This window comes from Prionailurus viverrinus, chromosome B1 (assembly GCF_022837055.1).
Source record: "Prionailurus viverrinus isolate Anna chromosome B1, UM_Priviv_1.0, whole genome shotgun sequence".
NCBI lineage: Eukaryota > Metazoa > Chordata > Mammalia > Carnivora > Felidae > Prionailurus > Prionailurus viverrinus.
This window is the reverse complement of record NC_062564.1, coordinates 32,859,737-32,884,816: the sequence shown is the minus strand read 5'-3', so window position 1 is coordinate 32,884,816 and position 25,080 is coordinate 32,859,737. Positions and strand designations below refer to the sequence as shown.

General features: G+C 43.9%; 1 protein-coding gene across 4 annotated transcripts in view; it reads left to right on the top strand.

Annotated features, from left to right (window-relative positions):
• The window catches only part of DOCK5 (dedicator of cytokinesis 5), a 220,094-nt gene that overhangs the window by 12,613 nt on the left and 182,401 nt on the right, over window positions 1–25,080 (top strand). The window contains exon 1 of one of the 4 annotated variants that reach the window (XM_047855618.1): window positions 14,148–14,175. The exons of the other annotated variants lie outside the window; for them this stretch is intronic. The gene's annotated coding sequence lies outside the window, so the exon portion shown is untranslated. Of the gene's footprint in view, window positions 1–14,147; window positions 14,176–25,080 lie in introns of those variants that run through there. 4 annotated transcript variants of the gene reach the window in all.

Genomic DNA, 25,080 nt, shown 5'->3' with positions numbered 1-25,080 from the left:
CCACCTCCTCACCAATATTTACTCCTTGTCTTTTTGATAATAACATTCTAAAAGATGTGAGATGATATCTCATCGTGGTTCTGATTGGCGTTTCCCTGATGATTAGTGATGTTGAGCATCTTTTCCCGTGTCTCTTGGAATCTTCTTTGAAAAGAATTCAGCTCTTCTTTCAATTTTTTAATTTTCTTTTCTTCTTCTTCTTCTTCTTCTTCTTCTTTTTTTTTTTTTGGCTGCTGAGTTTATGAGTTCTTAATATGTTGCATAACCTATTAACAGATAGGTGATTCACAATTATTTTCTCCCATTTGGGTAGGTTGCCTTCTCATTTTGTTGATGGTTTTCTTTGCTGTTCACCTTCCCCATTTTACAAGTTCTGGGAAGGAAGTGTGTTTTGGAGGTTTGGGCCTGCAAAGTAGAAGTCACGCTGTGGGTTCCACGGTGGTCACGTTTTAGGCCAGCGATGGGCCCGGTGGTCTTCGGTCCTCAGCCCCACGGTTTCGACGTAATGTCAGTTGCGAAACTAAAAAGTTGTGTGCCATTCTCACAACGTGGCAGGCATGTTGGAGAATGAATGCTACTGGGGTTTCCCAAGTGTTGATGGGCGAAGGAAGAGTCATGTATTGATCATAAAGGATTATAATATTGACCTGGAACTGAGAGAACATTGGCATTTTTTAGACTTGTACTTTGAACAAAAAGACTTGACCTAGGAGAAATGTGAGTGAGGCTCCTCGCTGTCCTGGTGGATTCAAGTCCTCTAATACTGTTCTGATGGGAAAGGACAGCTTGGTACTGGGGAGGGGAAGCAGCCTCATCTCAGGCAGAGAGCTGCTATTGACTTCCTGTTGGAGCACACTCCTTCTGGAACAGCGGTGGAGTCTGTCTACCTGGTGTCTGGGGCACTCCAGCCAGGCTTTGAGCTTCTTTCTGAACAGGAGCAAATAAACAGAGAAGGCCTGCCCCTCACATCATGATAGCATGATTTGATTTAGTTATTCCATCTCCCAGGATTCTGAGGCACAGTGGCTGTGAACTTACGTGACTGTATATGTTTTCTCAATCAGTGGATACCAGGAGCACAGTTACTCATTTATTGTCTTTGAAAAAGGAATCCTCAGGCCCAAAAAAATGTCGGTAACTTTGGTATAATCGAAATTCTAATGTGCTGTGTGTCTTATAATAATAGTACTGTGTGTGTAGTATCGTTGTGGTCTCAAAACTCCAGTTAAAATTGGTATAACCTCTATCAAATACACTGATTAAAATAGAGGCGCCTGGGTGGCTCAGTCAGTTGAGCATCTGACTTTGGCTCAGGTCATGATCTCAAGTTCTGTGTCTCCCTCTCCCTCTGCCCCTTCCCCACTCGCCCTTTGTTTCTCTCTCAAAAATCAAACAAACAAGCAAGCAGACAAACAAACATATTGGTTAAAATAAAAACTGCATAGGCCCTTTGAGTTACAATTCCTTTTCTGTGAGTTTGTCTTACCGATATACTGATACATGTGGGGAGTGATACATGGACGAGATTATTCATTAGGGCATTGTTCATAACAGAAACATGAAAACAAGTGTCAATCAGTTGGGGATGGGTTTAGTAATTTATAGCACACGCATACAGTGGAATACTATACCATTAAAAAGAATCAGGCTCAATGGCAAATATAATGCCAGCATTTGGTGGTTAAAGGACAATCTCTTTAAGAAATGGTGCTGGGTCAGTTGGCGGTCTCTACTGAAAACAATGCACTGGCCCCCTATTTTCTGCCAAAAAAAAAATTGATTACTGGACCCCTACTTCATGCCATATAAAAATGATTCCAAATGTCTGAAAGGTAAAGACTTTCAGAAGGAAGGATAAGAGAACATCTTGACCTTGGAGCAGGCAGAGATTCTCAAAGGGACACAAAACACAGTAACAAAAAAAATTATACCAAGTCTCTTAAAATTCAGAAAACTTCTGCTCACAGAAAGACACCCTTAAGAGATTAAAAAGACACTGCACGGAGTGGAAGAAGACATTCCCAGCACACAGCTCTGACCAAGAGATCATATTGCAAACACGGAAAGAACTAGAAAGCAGTAGAAGAATAACCCAATAGAAAAATGGGCGAAAGATGTGAATAGACACTTCATCAAACATGATATCCACATGTCCGATAAACATTTGGAAGGGGGTCTGGTTTCCATTTGTCATCAATGGAGATGTAAACACAATGGCTGGCAGACCACTGCAGCCCCACCCGATGAGCAAAAGAAAACCAAATCCAACCAAACCATGGAGTCGTTCCAGCTCTTGGTGAGGGCGTGGGTGGGGCAACAGGAGGTCCATGTACGGGTGGGAGTGTACGCCGGGACAGCCATTTTGGAAAGCAGTTCAGGAGTTTCCATTAAAGTTAGGCCTAGACCTCCTCTGTGCAGTTTCACTGTTGGGGGGATGATAAGTTTCTTCAAAAAGACTTGTGTAGAATGCCCGTAGCACACTATTTAAAATAGCCCCAAATTGGAAAACCCACGCATGCCCGTCAGCAGTTGAGTGTGTACAAATTGTGTCCCCACCCGATGAAATCAATACTAAAGAGCAATTGAGAATGAACGATTTACATGCGCTCACAAAGATACGGCTAAACCTCACAAAAGGCTGTGTGAAAGAAGGCAAACGCAAAAGAGTACATATACTGTGTTACTGAGTTTCTAGAAATACCACTTCAGGCAAAACTAATTTGTTTCTAGAAGTCAGGGTCATGGTCCCTCTAGGTGTCACAGGGTGACAGGTACGCTGGAAAGGAGAATGAGCAAGGGCATATAGGCTTTTGATCATGTCTGTTCTGTTTCTTGATCTTGGTGGGGTCTCAGTTGATGTGGGTTTAGTGCCATATACTTGTATGGCGCGTGCATGTCCCGTGTACTAAACTGAAATAAACATTTTAGAAAGAAGAGGTTGATATGGGCTGTTTCCAAGATAGATTTGAGTAAGAGGGCATGAAACAAAAAGTATACATAGTATTGATTTCATGAAGCAAATATTTACGCAGGACCCGCTATGTGTCAGGCACTGTTTAAGGCACTGAATACAGTAGACAAACGTGTGCATACTTGTAAATGCTAGACCACTTCTGAAAGTGTGTGTAGGGGATTGTCCATCAGTTGTTTCTTGGAAGGAGATGGTGGTCTGGGTGTCAGAAGTAGTGGGCTTTTATTAAATATTTTTGCACCTTGCAAAGTTTGTGCAATGTGGAGTGATTACTAGTTTGAAATAATATATACGTTGGACTTAACGATCCTATGATTATTCATGCCATTTGTGACCTAAAGACAGCAACTGTTGTCACCTCTGTTTTAGAGATCTAGCAAAAGAAGCAGGCTATTTTGGTGGTTTGCCCCAAATCACACAGGATGTCTGGGCTGGTTTTGGCAATGAGGTCTTCGGCCCTGTCTCTCAAACTATGCCGACTCTTGCATATTCTAGCAAAGATCTAACTTTCTATGTCACTATATATGTGTTTAATGTTGAGAGAGAGAGCACACAGGGGAGGGGCAGAGAGAGCGGGGGTGGGGGTGGGGGGGTGGGGGGGGACAGAGGATCCAAAGCGGGCTCTGTGCTGACAGCACAGAGCTCGGTGTGGGGCTCGAACCCGTGAACCATGATACAATGACCTGAGCCGGGGTCAGACACTGAACTGACCGTGACACCCGGGCACCCCGCTGTTACTATATTCCTGATGTGACCATCTGTAATTTATTATACTTTGCTTTCTACCATTCAGTGAATTACTTATAACACACTCCATCTCCTTGTTTACAGTCAAAAACCAATCCTAAGATTGTGTTTCTGTTTAGGGCAAGGTGGCATTTTTGTGTTTACGCTAGCCTCCTCTCTGTATAATCCTAAAATTAAAAATTCGTAGAATCACCTCTCATTCATTTCAATCTGTCGATTGTCCTAAGGATCTCAATGACTGTTTTATGGTGATAAACCATTAGTCTCCAGCTTTGACTCCTCTGTCTGTTCAAAGACAGTAAGGTGTGATGTCACCGTCTTTTTTGATAAGGCAATCAACAGTCCCATGGCATACACAAAACTTGGTCTCGCATTACATAAAATAAAATATTCACTAACAAAACAGAACGTGTATATACAATTATTTCTATAGTTCAACAGCTTTACTAATGTGGTATGCCTTTTAAAAAAGTCAATCATGTTCTGGGGCTTCTGGGTCGATCGGTCGGTTAAACATCCAACTCGTGATTTCACTCAGGTCACGATCTCACGGCTTGAGAGATTGAGCCCCGTGTCAGGCTCTGCGCTGCACGGAGCATGCTCGGGATTGTCTCTTACTCTATCAGAATAAATAAATAAACTTGAAATAAATCATGGTCTGAGTGAGTGAAGATCGTGGCGCAGACGTTGATTTGCTCAGCGACACATGGTAAGCTGACATCAGAACCGTGGTTACTATGTTTAGTCCTGCGGACTCTAGTTCATGCCCTGTGGCCAAGCCATGCTTAAAATCACAATTGTCAGGGTAGACACAAGAGCCGTTTGCTGCGGAGTGAAGTTTGGGAGAGTAGCTTCTTGTAGCTTGGAATTTGGAAGTTCGCTTCTACCAATTTATATCTGTTTGCCTTTATGAAGTCATACGAGGCCCTAAGCCAAGTGAGAAGGTAGGAATATGCTCAGCACACTTCCTGGTATTGTAGGCAGAATGCAATCATTATCTGAAATTTTGCTAGGTGGGAGCCTGCCTGAGAGTAGCGGGGCAGGGTTTATTGTTTGCAGAGCAGGGTTGATTGTTAAGTAGTTAACGTTGGTTAGCTCTGAACCCATCCTCAAAGGTCCAGACTAGTCTCCAGTATATTTCCAGTGTCAAAGCTCTCATGGCTGGAAATGGCCAGGTCTTGCAAAAATTGTCGAGGAAAATAATTTGAATTCCCTGGGCGTGTCTGGGTGATGGGACTTCTGTTCTCTGTTCCTGCGCTTTGGGGTAACATTGACTCACTGGCAGAGATCCGTCTGGGATTTTAAGAGGTATAAATAAATAACAAATTCACACATAACTGACTAACGTGGATGTTTTGAGTCAGACCAACTGGGATTTGAATCCCTACCCACTGTGACTAACTTACTGCTCTGAGGAAGTACACATTCTCAGAGTACCTGCTGTGTACCAGTGGTTTATGGAGTGTTCGTGAGGATTATAGAAGATATGGAACGTATGGGAAATACATAGAGTAGGGAGGGCTTCAGAAGGGCCTCTTTCCTTCCCTTTGGCTTGATCGAATGTCACAAAATACATTATCTCCAGGCTCATCTCATCATGGAGTCGGAGACATTTGTGACCAGTAGCCCTTGGCCAGCCATTTCAGGTCCTATCACACAGACCATCCCAGAATCTGGAGATAGGAATCCATTGAGGACAGACTCCTGAACGATTGCCTTGCGGGCCTGTAAGCCTTTCTTAAAGAAGACCGATGCCCACCTGAGTCAAATTATTGGCCGCATATAGAATACTGTGGAACGTTGTGGAAGAGCTGGCGCCCAGCTCACCTTTGGCAGTGTCAGGATTCCAACTCCGGCTCTTTGTCAAATGGCTCGACAGCTTCAGGGAGGTCTTTTTGTAAGCTCACAGATTCAGAAATGGTTTGACTCTGTAGAAGAATTCTCTTCATGTTTGAGCTCTGATCTAAGCCAACAGCTTTGGAAATTTTGAATCTGCCTCTTATATATATTTTTTTCCTGTATTAGATATGAGCCTGCCTGCTCAGTTCAGATTCGACAGCAGAACTTTTTGCAGACGCGAATGGCTCACTCTGTGAAGCAAACCATAATCCCATCAACTTTGCTTTGGTGGCATTTTTGATTCTGATTTAATGCAGTGACCTTAGGGCAGATTTTGGACCGGGGAAAACAGCCCCTTATTTGTCGCCCAAAGGACTCCGTTTTTAAGGACCCGATCGGGGGTGTTGGGGTGGACACGTGGACGTGTGGAGTTTTGCTTTCATTTGTTTTGTTTTTCCCCTTCTTTACTTTTTGGTTTGATCCCTTTTAGATTCCAGGGGGGGCTGAATTTCATGCTGAGGAGGCTTTAGCTAATGGTTATAAAACCTTAGGGAAAGTACAGCCCTTCTGTGGTCCTATCTTCCTAAAACTGCTCCTATCAAGAAATGACAGATGAAGGAAACATAAATGATATCTACAATGAAACATGTGTTCCCCGTAATACGTCTTTATCTTCTTGCATTTATCAGTAGCCCTGGGTAACAGGGTTTTATATTTTATACTTTAGGAAGATTAGAGGCTTGTTTTCTTGCTGAAATAGTCCCTCCACCATGTTCTTTTGTCTGCCTTAGTGCTTAGGTTTTGTTTTGTTTTTTAACTAGTTTTTAACACCGTGCGTTTGGAATAAGCTTCGGGAATCATCTGTCTCATAAAGGTCACTTGTTTCTTATATTCTGGGGCACTTACGGTTTGGAGGGGGTGATGGGTGGAATGAAACCCACAGAGAAGTATTGACACCAGGATTAGGAAGCCAGGCTTGTATTTCAGTCTCTGTTACAGACACAATCAAGTGGCTTGGCTCTTTCACTCCGTTTTCCATCTGTAAATTAGAGATAATATTTTCTACCTTCCAGATTCTCAGAGTGTGAAGAATTTTCAATTTTTGAACATTTCTGCAAATTAATTGAGCAATGCCGGTAAGTCCGCATACATTGACGAAGAATTTCAAGATCTAAAGTTGATACGCCTTTGAACTTTCTGCCTGAAGCCTTTCTCAGGAGGTATTGCCTAGGAAAAGCTTTGGGGCAAAGAAGCCCATTTCTTCCGGACTCTTTTCTTCACATGCCAGTTGTAATCCCTTTAACTACTTGGTGGCTTTTATATACTCTTCAGGCTGGTTAAGTGCTTCATAACACGAAGAACTAATTTTCTCTTGACAGTGACCTTGTGATCTTGTTCATCTGGTTCCTAGTTCTGAGGTTTTCCCCTAACACTCCGAGTCATCTTCGTCAAAGTCTTAAAGGGAGATAGGTTTTAATAAGGAGTTGATCGAGTTTAATGGGTGGTTTGAAGTTATGTATGACTCTGCTGTTGCAAAAGGTCAGAGTTTACACTCTGTGTTTTATATCCTTGACTTTTCCCTTCCTTTACAGGCCTTTGGATCTAGTGAAAGTGATTCACACACACACAGACCAGATATGTGGCTTTAGATGCCTTCTAACCCTGAATCCTATTCTGTTGCCAAGGCTCATCTCTGTCGAGGAACTCATGAGTTAGCAGGTCTGGAACGGTAGGAGCCTGAAGGCAAAGGAGAGACGTGTTATTGGCCGGCTTGTGGAAATAATTGTTCTGCATTCATTCACCATGTACTTCCAGGTACCTAACTTGAGGAGTGTATATTCAGCACTTGGAAGGATCCAGAGGAGAAATGGACATAGATCCTTGTTCATGGGAAGTTTGTAATGGATTAGAGGACCCTAAGTTATGGCGCCCGGAATAACTGAAGTGGAAGGCTCAACATAAAAAGGGGGCGCAGAGATGTCTCCTTTGGGTCCCAGGAGTTTAGAGAAGCAGAGGTTATTTTATTTTATTTTATTAAAAAAAAATTTTTTTTTTTCAACGTTTATTTACTTTTGGGACAGAGAGAGACAGAGCATGAACGGGGGAGGGGCAGAGAGAGAGGGAGACACAGAATCGGAAACAGGCTCCAGGCTCTGAGCCATCAGCCCAGAGCCCGACGCAGGGCTCGAACTCACGGACCGCGAGATCGTGACCTGGCTGAAGTCGGACGCTTAACCGACTGCGCCACCCAGGCGCCCCCAGAGGTTATTTTAAAGGAGGGAATTAGGTAGTCTTCAGGGAAGAAGTTGCCCTTTATGGAGATGGGCATTGAGGTTTGGGAAGGCGGGGGATTTGGCTCAGCATAAGCCCTGGCTGAAGCACAGGTACTTAGGGCAAGTGAAGAAGGAGGAAGCTGTCCTGGCTGCAGCAAAGGCTGGAGGAAGGCAAGAGAGAAATGACCTAGATTATCAGATGTCAGATTGTCGGGGAGCCCTGTTTACCCTGATTTTTTTTTTTCCTCCTTCTCTGACCATTCACTCTACAGTGCTGTGCTGGCAAACTGGTGTGCCACCAAAAAAAAAAAAAAAAAAAAAAAAAAGTCCTAATTTGTAGCATTTGCCAATGTCCGTGGTATAAATACTCCCACTGTGGCCAGTTTCAGACTACTAGTGGATTAACAAATAGCTCACAAAAATTCCTGAATGCTTAACAGTTGGCTCTCACACGCTGGTAGAAACCTGCTACCACATACTGTTGAACAGCCTGCTTTAGTCCCTGGACCTGTCTGGCTGTGGCCACCGTAGAAGACTTCGAGAAGGCCCAGGCAACCAGCCACGCTCTACACCATATGTGACTCTTTTGGCCATTGCCGATGGGTGTATGGGTGGGCATACCACCCCAGGGAGGCTGTTCCATAGTCTGGACGATGACATCGCTTGGCACAAAGAAAGATGTAGAGTCAGTCAGATTCCCCGTCTCGGGAGCTTGAATGAAAGAATCCCAAGATACATTTTGCCCCAGAGGCACGAGCTAAAAGGATGCCATTTGAGAGAGCTGAGTCCTTGGCGAACTGAAGTCGCACGGTGGCCAACGTTATGCTTGAAAAAAGCATATGGTGGATGGACCTTCACCTGGCGCACTGCTAAGTGAAGTAAATCAGCCTGAGAAAGAAACGCCGTTAAGATTTCCCTCATGTGAGGGGCGCCTGGGTGGCGCAGTCGGTTAAGCGTCCGACTTCAGCCAGGTCACGATCTCGCGGTCCGGGAGTTCGAGCCCCGCGTCAGGCTCTGGGCTGATGGCTCGGAGCCTGGAGCTTGTTTCCGATTCTGTGTCTCCCTCTCTCTCTGCCCCTCCCCCGTTCATGCTCTGTCTCTCTCTGTCCCAAAAATAAATAAACGTTGAAAAAAAATTAAAAAAAAAAAAAGATTTCCCTCATGTGAAATCCGAAAAAACACAAATGAGTAAACAAACAGCAGAATCAGACTCACAAATACAGAGAACAAACTGGTGGTTGCCAGAGGGGAGGGGGGGTGGGGTGGAGGGGAGTGGACAAAATGGGTGGGGGGGGGGGGTCAGAGATACAGGCTTCTGGTTATGGAACGCATAAGTCACGGGGAATAAAAGGCACAGCATAGGGAATGTAGTCAGTGATATTATAATAGCGATGTAGTGGGACAGATGGTAGTTACACTTGTGAGAAGCACAGCGTGATGTATAAATTTGTCCAGTCACTCTGTTGTACACCTGAAACTAATGTTAACGTTGTGTGTCAGCTTGACTTGAAAGAAAAACTGAAAAAAGGAAAACCATATGGAAACCGAGGAGGCCAAGTGATAGGGAGAAGGGAGCAGCTGTGGCGAGAAACCCCATGGCCTCTGGTGGGGGGGGGGGGGTGCATCGAGGCCCTGGAGCTCTCCTCCTCAGTGGCTTTCAAATTCCAGATCCAAAACATCCCTTTTCCCCGAAGTAACTTGAGTGGGTCTCTGTTCCTTCCACTGTGACAGCCTGACTGAGTTTATTTGGCCCTTCAGAGAGCTTTCTGGAAATGCAGAAACACAGAGTAGAGGCCAGACCGTGTGCTTCTGATAGGAGTTCCAGTATCCCCCTCTGCATGCCTCCCGATGGCTTGTGAATATTATGTTTTTTTTTTTCCTTCCAGCAGGGCTGGTTTGGAATCCACGACGTAGAAAGAATAGCCAGTAGGACGTGTGGTCGGGTGATATTTTGTTGGCACTTAACCGTTAGAGGAAATCGTGAGAAAGTTGCAGTCATTTTGCTGTAGGGGGGGAGAAAAGGAGTCCTTTATTTGCCGAGGGCATCTGGTGAGTGAGGGTATGTGAAGATGCCCTGTGCTGCCTGGGCATGAAATGCTGTTTGAAAGAGGTCTAGGGCAAATTTGAGTCTTTCCCCCTTCTGATGTTCTCTTTACACACAAATTTGTGAATGATGACATTGTGAGGGAGGGGGAAGGCATGCTGCGCTATTTTTGCCCAAAGCTTGGTCATACGCCACGGCGTCCGGGGTCCAGGGTGGCAATCCGGCATTGTCGCCAGGGAAGGATCCTCTCTTTCCAAGGGACGTGGGGGAGAGCAGGTAAAGAGACCGCCTGAGGATCAACAAATGTGTACTTTGCTTCCAGCCGCGTCACTAACCAGCTGCTTGGCCGTTCCTAAATTGCATCTGTGGGTGCCTCGGTTTCCTCGCCCATCATCAAGGATTTTGCCCAGAGAATTGTAATGTTCCATTGGCAAAATAAAACTCCTTTGAGACCCTAATGAGAGTTGTGGATTCTTTCCACAGAAAATTGTGCCTACGTAACACAGACAGAATTTCACGTACAGTTTTAGGCAGTTTATAAATCTTCAGGGACTCATGGATCCCAGATTAAGGAGAACCCCTGCATTGGATGATGTTGGAGCCTTTTTCTGTCTATAGAATTTCCGTTTTCTAAGACATGGGATCCTGGCAAGAACTCAGAAAGTCAGCTAAGCCCTTCTTTCTGTCACAACGAGAAGCAAGACTCCTCTGAAACCCTTCAGACAGAAGGTTTCAACATCAGGAGAGGCTTGTCTGTTTTCCTCAAATTGACCTGAGCTGAAGTCATACACTTAACCGACTGAGCCACCCAGGAGCCCCTAAAGGACTGTAACCTTATCGTGAGTGATTGGGTGGGTTCTGTAGTTGTGTTAGGGCCATCAGAGATCACTTCTCCGAGGAGCTGGCATTGGGGAGAGATCCGAATAAAAGAAGGATCGAGGCATGCACATCTAGGGTAGGAATGTTCTAGGCAGAGAGCCTGGCACAGTGGAGGAGCAGTAGGGGAGCCAGTGTGGCTGGAGCTGAGTGACGGGAGGGGGCAGAGAGGGAATGGTAAGAGGTAGGTCGAGGGGTTGGCAGAGTTTGGGTGGGGGGCAGTTCTGTGTCCGCTTGAAAAATGATTGTATCTGGAACGTCATCTTGGAATAATGGTTATTCATCAAACCATCCATTCATTTGATTAGTTTTGTCCATTACACACAATGTGCGAAGCAATGAGCGAGTTGAAGAAGACAGTGCCCCTCGAACCTGGGGTGTGTCCACACAGCACCTAGACAGCTTTCTGAAGCTAAAGGTTCCAGAGCACCAACCAACACCCAGAATCTCCAGGCTGTGAGGCCCAGGCATCTGCTGTGTTTTGTTAGAAAAACTGCCCAGGTGACCCTGATACGCAGGTGCTGGGCCTGCCTTGCAGTACGACTGGAATAAGATAGCACCCCCCTGCCATCTTCAGGGAGCGTGCAGTGGACCAGAGGGCGTGGGACGCTGCTTGAATGATTGCATGTGCATGGGAGAGTGCTGTATGTCTCATAAGAGAGGCAAAAAAATGTGCCAACCAGGGTCTCAGAAGAGGTGGATGCTTTCCATTGGACGGAGGTCATGGAGGCTGACGAACAGCCAAGTCAGTTTCCTCACCCATGCGATGGCAATGGTATCAGAACCCACGCCAGAGAATTGCAAAGACAAAGCGAAGGAGTGCCTGCGAGCTTTCCAAACAGGATCTGGCACATAGTAAGTGCTCAGTAAACGTGACCCATCATTGGAGTTGGGTCTTAAAGAGTGGTTAGCACTTTCTGCAGGTTAGCATCTCAGAAGAAGTGTCCTGCGAAGCTTCCTGTGTCAAGATCCATTCAAATGGAAATCGCCAGCTCGTATGAAAAATTCAAAAATCCAGCCGTTAGCTTGATGAACAGTCGTACTTACTGAGGGGATCAAGATTTTCCAAATCCAAATCCATCTGTATCACCTTGTACAGGAAACATTTTGTTCCTGACTTTGATTTGTACTTAATCCAATTAATTGGAACCTCCATTGTATTGTCGTGTTGCCTCATTTATTGGACAAGCTTTGAAGGACCAGCTGTGGTCCAAGCTCTGTGCTCAGCGCAGTGGGCAAGAATGCTGTGTCCGAGGCCTGGAGGAGCTTGCATTCTGGTAGGGGACGTAAGAAGTACACGTAAAAGTCAAAATAAGTTGAGTCTTCATTATGTAGGTACCACCTAGAAAGGGAACTAAATATACATCTGCTTACAACATCTGGATCCCATTTCAGTTGGAAAGTCTGTTTTAAAAGGAAATATCCAGATGTGTCATGTGACCGTGACCAGTTCATTCAAAGTAGCTAGAGAGCGTCTGAATCATTTTGCTTGTGTTGGTGCTTGTAAGTGATAGGGTTGAAACCTCTTTTGTGCGGGACTGCAGACGACCTTGGAAAAGGAAGGCTCTCCAAGGCTAGTGTGATTTCCAGCGCTATCTCGATGGGGCTGACAGAATCCTATACCTCTTCAGGCATCGCGTATAAACGCTCAGGAAACAGAGTAAGGCACTGGGTTTTGGCTCTGTTTAATCCACCCCTGGATTTTGACCGCCAAAACTCCATGAGGACTAATCTGCTTTTTAGAGAATATTCCCTTGCGGGTCCGAGGCCAACTTCTCAATTCCAAGAAAAAGGCACGGTGAATTCTTAGCAGGAGCCTTTGTAGCTTGCCCACCGTGGCTGTGGGTGGGCGAGTTTGTTTGAAAAGGGCCCCCTGACCCTGTTCTTGGTGGAGTGGCGGGCTATGTGGGTTGGAATGAGAGACGGAAAGTTGAACCCCGGGCTCGGTGGGAGTCTAATCAGGAGAGAAGTTTCCTGTGGATCAGGCCCAGACCCAAGAGGTGGAGGAGGCCTCTGTGTTTCCGGCCTGAAATGAAACGGCACTATGGGCAGGCCGGGTGTGTTACAGCCGCTTCCCTGGGGTGACTCTCGTGTTCACAGAGCTCTGCTCACCTAGACGCCGTTGTCTGTTTCACACAGAAGCCTGGAGCCGCCTGAAAAAAACGCGTGATTGTCGCGAAACAAAGCTTGATAATCTCCAGGTTTCTCCCCCTTTCTGGCTGGGAACACACTTGGAGCTTTTGCTCTGTATGGTGCCTGTGGCGAGCCTCTCTTCTGAAGGCTTTCAGGACGGGAGGCCCTGGAGACCTGGGAGGCAGAGCTCTTTTTACTCTATTTTGGGTTTTCCTCCTGCTACATCAGGGCTTAATTAGAACCGGCTGCCGAGTAGCCTTCCGGGAGGAATAAACTTTCTTTGTGAATACCTGCCCACACCCCAAGGAGAAGTAACAACGCGAATGAAATGCGTATCGAGGATTGCACTCATTCTAATCCTGACGTCGTCAACGCGTTCATTCTTGAAAGCGACTGCAGTGGAGCTGGGAAGTGTCCCGCTTCTTACCGTGGCCGAGGCGAAGGGGGCCCCTTCGGGAAGTGCAGAGAGGAGGGCGGCCTGCTGCTTTGACAGCAAACCTGCCAGCAGGTTCTGTTTGCTCCCCCACCTGCCCCTCTGCTTTTAGAGAACTAAGGCTCCCCTTCCCGCGGCTTGTTCCTCTTTTGATTTTCACCTTGGCGACGTGGCTCACGCTCCCAGCGAGTTTGGTGCACGGCGGGCCATAGCAGGATAGGACAGCGTATCTGGCCTGCGAGTGGGAAGTGGTTTAGGGTTAAGTAATCTGGGGGCGCAAGTGGGGCAGACCGTTTCTGAGCACCTCTGATAAAGGAGAAGTGGCCTTTTCCCACCTGAACCTAGGTTCCGTCTGATCGAGTACTTCTTGATTTCAGCCTCCTGTTTGTCTCAGTGTGTATGACCGTCAGTGTTGACCTCTCTTGCTGTAGGGGTGCTAAGGAAAGCCCTCTCTGCAGTTCTGACACCGCCCCCTGCCCCTGCCCCTGCCCCAAGGACTCACCTGTTCTGTTGGTCTCAGGGCCACGTGGCTGAGGAGGCTCGCTGTGGTCTGACAGCCTGCCTCAAAGGCCGGTCCCTCGCTCCTCTTTCCTTGCGTGGAAGTGGGTCACATCGGTTCAGTGGATGCTGGCTGGTGGCTATCCTTGCGCAAGCTGTGCCGTGTGAGGGGGACAGAGACGAACAGGACACTGGGTTGTGACTTACGAGAGGGGCCTCATCTGTCACAGGCCAGCTGCTGTGAGGTAGTGGCGCGGCACAGAGGACCAGAATGGGATGCCCCGAATCAGCGTTCCTACCCCGCTTTCTTTTTGTCCCCCCACCGGCCACCCCCACATTTGCCGTCAGCAACAACATGCTGGTGAGTACAACGAAAGCCAGCCTGTAATTGAGGCTGGACGTATTTCTGCCAGGCATCACCGGACAACTCTGGAACGGGAGTGGAATGGTCCGCGAGTGGGGGTTTGGGAAGATGCGCGGATCATCCAGCCAGGGACATCATCCCGGGCTCTGTTTCTGGGAAGGAGCCATTCTGCCCACCACTGGGACATGGTTGTTCAGACCGGGGAACGCCCTGACAGTGGTTCCGCTGGCTCTTTGCGTCTGTTTGAAAAGCAGGCGGGAACTGGGTGACCAGTTTGAGCTCAGCTTTAAAACGTGGATAAGCCAGAGTGACATGGCAGTCAGCGAATTCTGTGGGAATAGAGCGCCTTTGAACAGAACCGAGTCAAAGTGCTTGCAGGGCAGAGGACTAATTTGCAATCTACTCAGTGTCTCGGGCTTTATTTTATTTCCGTTTCGGGCAGTGTTTCCGACTACAGTATCATTGGAACACATAATTTTTTTCTTTTAAACCTTAAAGACCATTAAAACAATGTTTTATTACTGAAGAATTTACTAACAGAAAATAACCCGTATTGGGGCGCCTGGGTGGCGCAGTCGGTTAAGCATCCGACTTCAGCCAGGTCACGATCTCGCGGTCCGTGAGTTCGAGCCCCGCGTCAGGCTCTGGGCTGACGGCTCAGAGCCTGGAGCCTGTTTCCGATTCTGTGTCTCCCTCTCTCTCTGCCCCTCCCCCGTTCATGCTCTGTCTCTCTCTGTCCCAAAAAATAAATAAACGTTGAGAAAATAACCCGTATTAACTTTGATATCGCATCCCTCAACTTGGAGAGAGTACGTTTATGTAATTTCTATATTAATTAATTTGAAATAACAAATCTCAGTTTTTTCGTAATCTTTTGAAACCCTGGAAACACTGTACCACGCGTGCATGCGCGTGCACACACACACGTTTCATGTAATAATTGGGAGCAGATTTAAAGAACTATTTTGTGTTTAAACAAGTCATTATATTGATGATCTCTGGACAATGGGCTTCCTAATCTCTGGATAATGGGCTTCTTAAAAAGTAGCAATTGAAATTAGCTGTTTGTGGGGCACCTGGATGGCTCGGTCAGTTGAGCATCCAACTGTTGATTTCAGCTCAGGTCATGATCCTAGGGTCGTGGGATTGAACCTCACATCGGGCTTCATGTTGAACGAGGAGCCTGCTAAGATTCATTGTCTCTCTTTCTCTCCCTGTCCCCTCTCCTCCCCCTGCCTCTGAAAGAAAGAAAGAAAGAAAGAAAGAAAGAAAGAAAGAAAGAAAGAAAGAAAGAAAAAATGTTTGCATCACCCATCAGTTTTCTGAACTAGCCCGATCAGTGGGATCAGCTTATTTGAGAGCTTTGGTTTCTCCTTTCTATGCCAGCTGATATCAGCATTGAATCTGCCAGATGTCAGGCATGTCATTCTAGTACCTTTCATTCCAGTTACCCAGAACACAGAAATCAAGCTTGAGCTCTTGGGTGGGATATGTTGGTGGAGGACAATGGCTCAGGGTTGGCCATGAGGGAATGTTATTGCCCAGGCCAGCACTTGCAAGAAGGGAGCCATGTCTGTGATTTCAGAGAGCCATAAGATAATTCTAGATGGCCCATTACATGGCATTAATTTAACACTGAATCATAGAGTGAGAGCACTGCTCCTTTTAAAATTTCTTTCAATATCTCTGGTTTCACCAAATAAGTTTTGGTGTAACGTGTTAGTAATACCTCTCAACCATTGCAATATCAATCTTGTAGGCCATTGAAGCTACTAAGACTGTATATATTTTTTTAATACAAAGTTTTATTTATTTGTTTTAATTCCAGTATAGTTAACGCAATTCCATACAACTCCCGGTGTTCATCGTAACAAGTGCATTCTTAATCCCCAGCACCTACTTCACCGACCTCCACCTCCACCCCTCTCCCTTCTGGTAACCATCAGTTTGTTCTCTATACTTAAGAATCTGTTTCTTGGTTGGTCTCTCTCCCTCTCTTTCGGTTTTTCCTTTGCTCATTTGTTTTGTTCTTAAATTCCCCATATGAGTGGAATCATATGGTATTTGTCTTTCTCTGACGTATTTCACTTAGCGTTATACTCTCTTGCTCCACCCATGTCATTGCAAATGGCAAGATTTCATTCTTTTTTATGGCTGAATAATACTCCGTTGTGTATATGTGTGTGTGTGTGTGTGTGTGTGTTATATGTGTGTGTATGTATACATATATATATATATCACATCTTCTTTATCCATTCATCTGTCAGTGGACACTTGGTTTGCTTACATAATTTGATTGTTGTAAATAATGCTGCTATAAACATAGGGGTGCGGGTATCCACTTGAATTAGTGTGTTTGTTATTTTTGGGGTAAATACCCAATAGGTGCGATTACTGGATTGTAGGGTAGTTCTATTTTTAACTTTCTGAGGAACTTTCATCCTGTTTTCCACAGTGGTTGTACCGTTTGCATTCTCACCGGTAATACAAGAGGGTTCTTTTTTCTTACATCCTTGCCAACACTTGTTGTTTCTTGTGGTGTTGACTTTAGCCATTCTGACAGGCACAAGATGATATCTCATTGTCGTTTTGATTTGCATGTCCCTGATGGTGAATGGTGTTGAACATCTTTTCATGTATCTGTTGGCCCTCTGGATGTCTTCTTAGGAGAAATGTCTGCTCATGTCTTCTGCCCATTTTTTAATTGGATTATTTGTTTTTTTGAGTGTTGACTTGTATAAGTCCTTCATATATTTTGGATACTGACCCTTCATTGGGTATGTCACTTGGAAATATCTTCTCCCATTCAGTAGGTTGTCTTTTAGTTTTATTGTTTCCTTTGCTGTGGAGAAGCTTTTTATCTTGATGTAATCCCCATAGTTTATGTATGCCTTTCTTTCCCTTGGCTCAGGAGACATACTGAGAAAAATGTTGCCACAGTTGATGTTAGAGAAATTACTGCCTATGCTCTCTTCTAGGATTTTTATGGTTTCAGGTCTCACATTTAGATCTTTAATCCATTTTGAACTTATTGTGTAAGAAGGTGGTCCAGTCTCATTCTTTTGCATGTTGCTCTCTGATTTTCCCAGCATCATTTGTTGAAGGGACTGTTTTTTTTTTTCCCCATTGCAAATTCTTTCCTAGTTTGTAGAATATTAATCGGCCATATAATTGTGGATTTATTTCTGGATTTTCTATCCTGTTCCATTGATCTGTATGTCTGTTTTTATGCCAGTACCATACTGCTTTGGTTACTACAGATTTGGAAAGTAACTTGAAGTCTGGAATTGTGATACCTCCAGGTTCTGTTTTTGTTTTTGTTTTTTTGTTTTCTTTCCAAGATATCTTTGGCTATGTGGGGTCTTTTGTGGTTCCATATAAATTTAGGATAGCTTGTTCTAGTTCTGTGAAAAGTGCGATTGGTATTTTGATAAGGATTGCATTAATTGTGTAGATTGCTTTGGGTGATATTGACATTTTAACAATATTTGTTCTTCCAGTCCATGAGCATGGAATGTCTTTCCATTTCTTTGTGTCATGAGACTGTACATCTGATACTTGCATTACTTCTCTTTCTGCTAGATTCTTTTTCTTTTCTTCTGCTTTCTCTTACTTTTGTCTTTTCTTTTCTGTGTACTACTCTTCATGTTGGAGAATCTCCCCCAAATGTTTGCTGATCCTTGACTGTTCATGTTCATATATACAAACGAGAACCTCTGAACTGGCTCTTTTCTTTTCCATTTTTTGTTTTGTTTTGTTTTGTTGTTGTTTTTTTTTTGAAGACCTTCAAAGGCCTGTATCTGTAGATTTTTCTCTGGGCAGGGCAGTTCAGATTCTCCCAGAAAAGATGTTGCTCTTGGACATGAGTGGGAGAAGAGGGCTGAGGTCATCAGCACAACTTAATATGTAACCCTCCTTGTCCTGTTTCACGCTAGCCCTCTCCCTTGCCTGGTGTCCCTGAGTTTGGAACATCTGTCATTCAGTTTTTATAGAGGATAAACTTCCTGTCTCCTGTGGGGTGGAGAAGGGATTGCTCTCTGGAAGTGTATGGGGGTGGGTTGTCATTCATTTATCCAGCCTCTCAAATTTCCCCATCTCGAGAGCCTGCTTCTCTAGTCTGTCTATAATCAGGGCCAATCTATCCATATTGCTTTTTCAATATAGGTCCTTTTCCAAAATCTCCACTATATTTAGTTCCGTATTTAGTTGGTTTGCTGTTTTTCCAAATGTAACAAAATTGTATGTTTTCATCCTCTTGTCTATTTCTTTGTATTTCCAGAAGAATATTTCTACCCCGTGAAATATCCTGTATCAAAGAGTGAGACTGTATCAAGTAAGGGAAGCTTATCCAAAGCTTTAGCTGGATTTGGCCAGATCTTAAATTCCAGTTCCACCACTAATTTCCATCTTCACCACCGCCACCACCACCACCACCACCATCATCATCGTATCTCTAGGTGAACACTTGCGGGGACCCTTCTAGGCATTTTACATGCTCGTCTCATTTAATCCTTACAGCAGGCCTGTGCAAAAGTCACAGTTATTAGCCAGTTTGGTAGAGGAGAAAACAGAGGCTCAGGGAAGTCTGATAACTAGTACGGGGTGGACCTGGGATTCATATCCAGAGCCGCCTGGCCGCATACTTATGCTGATCCTCATGCTGATCCTATCAGCTCATCATCCCCGGGGCTACCCTGTGCTCACGTTTACCTAAGCGCATGTCCAGGGCATTTGAGGGGGAAGAAGGGCCCCCATTCCTTCAAGTTAGCAAGGGCTCTTGGCTTTGGTTAGGGGTCTTTGCTGTCTTGGGGGGGGGGGGGAACACTCTTTTCTCTGACAGAACAATAATGAGTTGGCCTCGCTTTCTTCATGCTCCCTCCCCGCCCTGCATTGCAGTGTAGGAAGACTCTCTCTAAGGCCCTGGCATGGGGGTAATGCTTTAGCTTGGTTTCTAGGCTGGATGTAGATTTTCCTTTCTTGTAATAATCCTGATATTATTTCAAAGGGGATCTGAGAGGCAGACCGTACCCCTGAGGACCTCTGCCTTATCACTTACGAATAGTTCCCAAACCTCACCTCTAAAATAAATGGAAATATAATTCAGCTGGTCATATCATGTTCACTTCGGGATGGGTGGATACGATAACTCTCAGGAGACCGGCGGCCTGACTCTCCCCCTGACTCAGACAGTCCTTTATTTTCTCAAATATAACTAAAAGAATGATATGTCCTACCTCTAACTGTTTCACAGAAGTTCTATGAGAATAAGTAAGAAGATCTCTGTAAATTCGTTTTTTTCCCCACTCTAATCAGATAGAATGGAGACCAGGATTCGTAATTATTGCCACGTTACCACAGCGAGGTAGAAATCATTAGAATTCATTCCTTTCTATCTAATCTCTTTTTGTTCCACCTGTTCCTACCTTTCAGCAGAGGCTCCTGGTGAAAACCCAGGATGCTCTGGCTTATTTTTAGCCAACACATCGCCCAGTCAGCTAAAGACGAACTTTTATAAAGGCCGTGGGCCACCAGCATTTCCTTTACTATAAGCAGACTCCCCATCTGCAGGAAGGATGAAGTGTTTGAGGAAGTTTGCCAAAAACTGTCTTCCACCCTGGGTTCCACTGACAACTGCCTTCCCAGCAAACGATATGCCGTGTCACCTCATTCCCTGGTTTCCTGTCGCCCCATTAAGAGTATCGCTCACACAGACTCCTGCTCCGGTCAACCGAGTTGCTAATTCTTTGCAAGGACTCAGTAGTTTACCCGTGGGTCAGGATTCGGAAGTTGCACGCTGGGTCTTAGCACTCTAAACAGGGTCCATGTGCAGAAATATTTTCTGATCCCCCAAAAGTGAATATATGCAGCGCTTTTAATGAAACATACAAAATGAAATAAGAATGAGGGGTAGGAATGGATTGCTATTGTCAAGTAATATCAGGGTGCCTGAGTTACTCGGTTAGTTGGGCGTCTGACTCTTGATTTCAGCTCAGGTGATGATTTCACAGTTTGTGGGAGCCCCACATCAGGCTCTGCAATGACGGCCCGGAGCCTACTTGGGATTTTCTCTTTCTTCCTCTCTCTGCCGCTTCCCCGTGCTTACTCTCTCTCTCAAAATAAATAAACTTTAAAAAAAAAAAAAAGAGAGAGAAGTAATGCCTTTGTCTGCTTGGGCTTTTATAACAAAACACCATCGACTGGGTGGATTAAACAATAGCCGTTTGTTTTTCACAGTTCTGGAAGTTGGAAAGCCTGAGATCAGCGTACCAGCATGGTTGGATTCTGGTGAGGGCCCTCTCCCTGGCTTGCAGACGGCCACCTCTCTGTGTTCTCACATGGCTAAGAGAGAGAGCCAGAGCTCTGGGGCCCCATCCTCATGGTTTCATCTAAACCTGATTACCCCCCAGAGCCCCAGCCCCACCTCCAAATACCATCTCATTGAATGATTAGGGCTTCAGTATATATGAATTTTGGGAGGGACGCCAATATTCCTTCCGTGACAAGTAACTTCTTTTTAAAAAATCTTATAAATGCACATTTACACGTGAAGTTGGATGTAGGCCCTTTTTGGTAGATGATTATTGAGATTTCTCAAAATCTTTTAACAGAATTAAATGTCTCTTAAATAGAGAGACCCTCTGCCTCAGGGGTGAAGTGTGGACATTCATAGCCTGAGACTCGACATAAGAGAGAGTTTCCCCGATAATACTATCTGAATATTACCCCACCCTTGCTTACCAACACCGTTGCTTTTATGGCACTTATCACCTTCTGACTTTTTCTGTTTTGTTTCCTGCTGTGTCTTCAGCGACTAGAATAAGACCAAGTTGTACTCAACATTTGTTGGATGAATGAATGAGGCATTTTTATCTTTAGCATTTTTCTACACTTCCTACATTTATATAATCTTCTTGAGTTCTTATTTTTTAATAATATTTACATATTAACAAATGTATCTTTTTTTTACCTATGATAAATATTGTTGGTATTTTTTATGCCCACAAGAAAAAAACCACACAAGTATGCCACTCTGAATCCCATTTCCTTCCAGTTGGAAAGAGTAGAAATGAACTGAGAATAAATCTATCTTCAAGTAGGAGAAAGAAACTCACTTAAAAGAGTTAGGCTGAGGGAAGATGGGCAAGAACTTGCAGGGGTTGGCATACGGCCCCTCTTGGCAAGAGGACACAGATTCATCTTATTCTCCTATAATTCATTAGATATAAAAATAAGCTGAAAGGCATCTGTGTGCCAAATAATACAGAGATGAATAAAGAAAAAGTTACTGGCTTCATTGCCTCCACCCCCACCCTGGGCCACCCTGCACCAGGTGACTGATGTTAGAAAGGTAGTTCTCTGGGGTGCCTGGGTGGCTCAGTCGATTGAGCATCTGATTTTGGCTCAGGTCATAATCTCATGGTTTGTGAATTCAAGCCCCACATCGGGCTCCGTGCTAACAGTGTGGAGCCTGCTTTGGATCCTCTGTCTTTCTGTCTTTCTGCCCCTCCCCTGTGAGTGTGTGCATGCATGTGTATGCGCTCTCTCTCTCTCTCTCTCTCTCTCTCTCTCTCTTTCTCTCTCTCTCAAAAATAAATGAAAAACATTTAAAAATGTAGTCCTCCGACTTAACAGTGAAGAAAACCCCAAATATTCCAATTTAAAAATAGACAAAGGATTTGAATAGGCATTTCCCCAAGAAGATGTATAGATGGCCAACAAGCCCATGAAAAGATGTTCAACAGCACTAATCATTAGGGAAATGCACGTCAAAACCACAATGACATATCACATCACACTGATTAAGATAGCTACTATAAAAAAAAGAAAACACCAAAATAGCAAGATTGGCTGGGATATGGAAAAATTGGTAGCCTTGCGTGCTGTTTTAAGAATGTAAAATGGTACCGCCACTATAAAAACACTATGGCGGTTCCTCAAAACTCCATTACCGTATGATCCAGCAATTCCCCTTCCGGGTAAGTACCCCAAAGAATTAAAGGCAGGGTTTCTAGGAGATATTTATACACTCGTGTTCATAGCAGCATTGCTCACAGTAGCCAAGATAATCATTGATAGATGAATGGGTAAACATAATTATGGTATGGATATTGCTCAGCCTTGAAAAAGTGAAATTCTGACCCATAGTTACAACGTGTATAAACCTAAGGACATTATGCTAAATGGAGTAAGCCAGTCACAAAAAGACAAATGCTGTTTTATTCCCTTTATATGAGGTACTTAGAGTAGTCAGATTCATAGAAACAGAAAGCACAATGGTGGTTACAGGGACTAGCAGGTAAGGGGAAATGGGGAGTTATTATTTAATGACTGCCAAGTTTCAGTTTTGCAAGGTGAAAAAAATTCAGGAGGTTGGTTGCATAGCAATAGGAATATACTTAACATACCTGAACTGTACGCTTAAACGTTAAAATGGGCAATTTAATGTTACGTTTATTTTACTGCTGTTAAACAGTTTTTGAAAAGTGAAGTAAAAAAATGAGGTGTCTGTATCATTAACACCTGTCTCAGTGCTCATACAAGCCAAATGTGGTAAGAGGCTACTTTTTGCTTCCTGTTTGCTTTAAAAAGAAAAAAAAAAAGTAGGGGGTGATCATATTACATGCATTACTCAGCAACTTGCTTGCTTTTTTCTTCCTTTTTAATTCATTTAACAGCACATTATGGACAAATGTCCAGGTCAGTGACTATAGATAGGTATGATTCACGTACCTTTCAAAGATGACTAATTATTCATAGGGTATGTGTATGATGATTGATTTAATGTTTCCTTTTTCTGAACCTTCTGGTTATTTCCAGTTTGGTTACCACGACAAAGAGTGCTGTGATAAACACCTCTATTTGTATTTCCTTGTATGCGGATGCTCTTATTTCTGCTGATTTCCAAAAATAATGGCTAGGTCAAAAATATTGTCAGATTATTTTACAAAAGAATTATGGTTGTGTACATTCATACCCCGGTACCTTATGACCTGTCAGTTTACTGACCCCCTCCTGCTCCCAGATACTGCAATCAGCTGGTGGATGATGGTTTGCTATTATTTTTCAAACTTGTAGATGTGAAGTTGAGTATCTTAAAAACGTACCGGTTCTTTATATTTATTTGTATCTGGGGTAAGATAGCCTGATTTTATTTTCTTTCAGATGAAATCGCCAGCACTGTTTATTAAATCATTTTTCCTCACTAACTTAAAATGGTACTATCAGATGTTATTTGCATATTTTTCTAGACTATTTGATAGCATTGATTTATTTTTCTATTTTTGTATCCGTGCTAAACTGGTTTGAGTATTTAGAAACTTTACAGAAAGTTTTAATGTGTTGAAAGGAAAATCCCTTTTCCAAATTTTATCGGTTGTCAGCTGTTGTTTCATTCTTATAAACTTTTAAACCATTTTGTTCAGTTATTTTTTTAAAAGGCCGGTTGTGATTCTGATCATCTTTACATTTATTACATATAATCTGGTGTATGTGTATGTATTTGTACACCTCTAGTTGTTTTTTATGATTAAGGAAACGGCGCCTGGGTGGTTCAGTTGGTTGAGCCTCCGACTCCGGCTCAGGTCATGATCTCACGGTTCATGAGTTCAAGCCCCGCATTGGGCTCTGTGCTGACAGCTCAGGTCCTGGAGCCTGCTTCCGATTCTGTGTCTCCCTGTCTGCCCCTCCCTCGCTCACGCTCTCTCTCTCTCTCTCTCTCTCTCTCTCAAAAAAAAAAAAAAACATTAAAAAAAATTTAAACATGTGAATTTGGGGACAGGACACAGTTCAGCCATTAACACACATAATACCACAGTGATTATTCCTGTACATGAATCTTTGTGCATTTAAATGAATACCTCATAGAATACATTCCTCTAGGCAGGACTGCTATGTCAGAATTTATGTGCATTTCCAATATTCATGCATAAAGAGAGTTGTGCATTTTTTTCTTCTCTCTGTGTAAGATTGGTAATATTTCTCCTTTAAAGGTTATGTAGAACTCATCAGTGAAGCCATGCGTGTTTTGAGATTTGTTTGGGGAAAAGTATTAACAATTGAATTTCTTTAATAGTACTGCTCAGATTTTCTAACTCTTCTGGTGTCAATTTTGTTGTTGTATTTTTCTCAAGAATTTCTGCATTTCATCTAAATTTTTGAATTTATTGACACTGGTTTTTAATATCTAACAGCTTTTGGTTTTGTCAGTGTTTTACTTAAATGTGTATTTTCTGTTTTATTTAATTTCTGTTCTTTCTATTATTTCCTTCTACTTTGGCTTTAATTTGCCTTTTTTTTTTTTTAAACAAGCTTCGTGATGTAGATGACTTAATTATTGATTTTTTTAAATTTTTATTTATTTATTTATTTTTTAACGTTTTTTCATCTTTTTTTGAGAGACAGAGAGAGTGATTTGGGGAGGTGCAGCGAGAGAGGGAGACAGAATCTGAAGCAGGCTCCAGGCTCTGAGCTGTCAGCACGGAGCCTGACCCGGGGCTCGAGCTCCCAAACCGTGAAATTATAACCTGAGCTGAAGTCAGATGCCCGACTGACCGAGCCACCCAGGCACCCCTGGTTTTTCTTTCCTAAAACCAGGTGCTGCGTGGGATGTGGAGCCACATGGAACTCTTACCCAGTGTTGGGTTGGGTGTGTCATTTGATACAACCACTATTGAAGATTGTTTAGTGATATTTACGAAGACTGAACTTACATATGCCTCGTGATTCAGTAGTTTCATTCCTGTGTAAATACCCAATGGAACTGACTACCTATGCATACTGAAACACGTGTGTCAGGATGTTTCTCTCACAGAAGCATATTGCACACGGGCCCCAAATTGGAAATAACCCATGTGTCCAGGAGCAGCAGCAGCGATCAATAAATTGTAGATTCATAAAATGGAA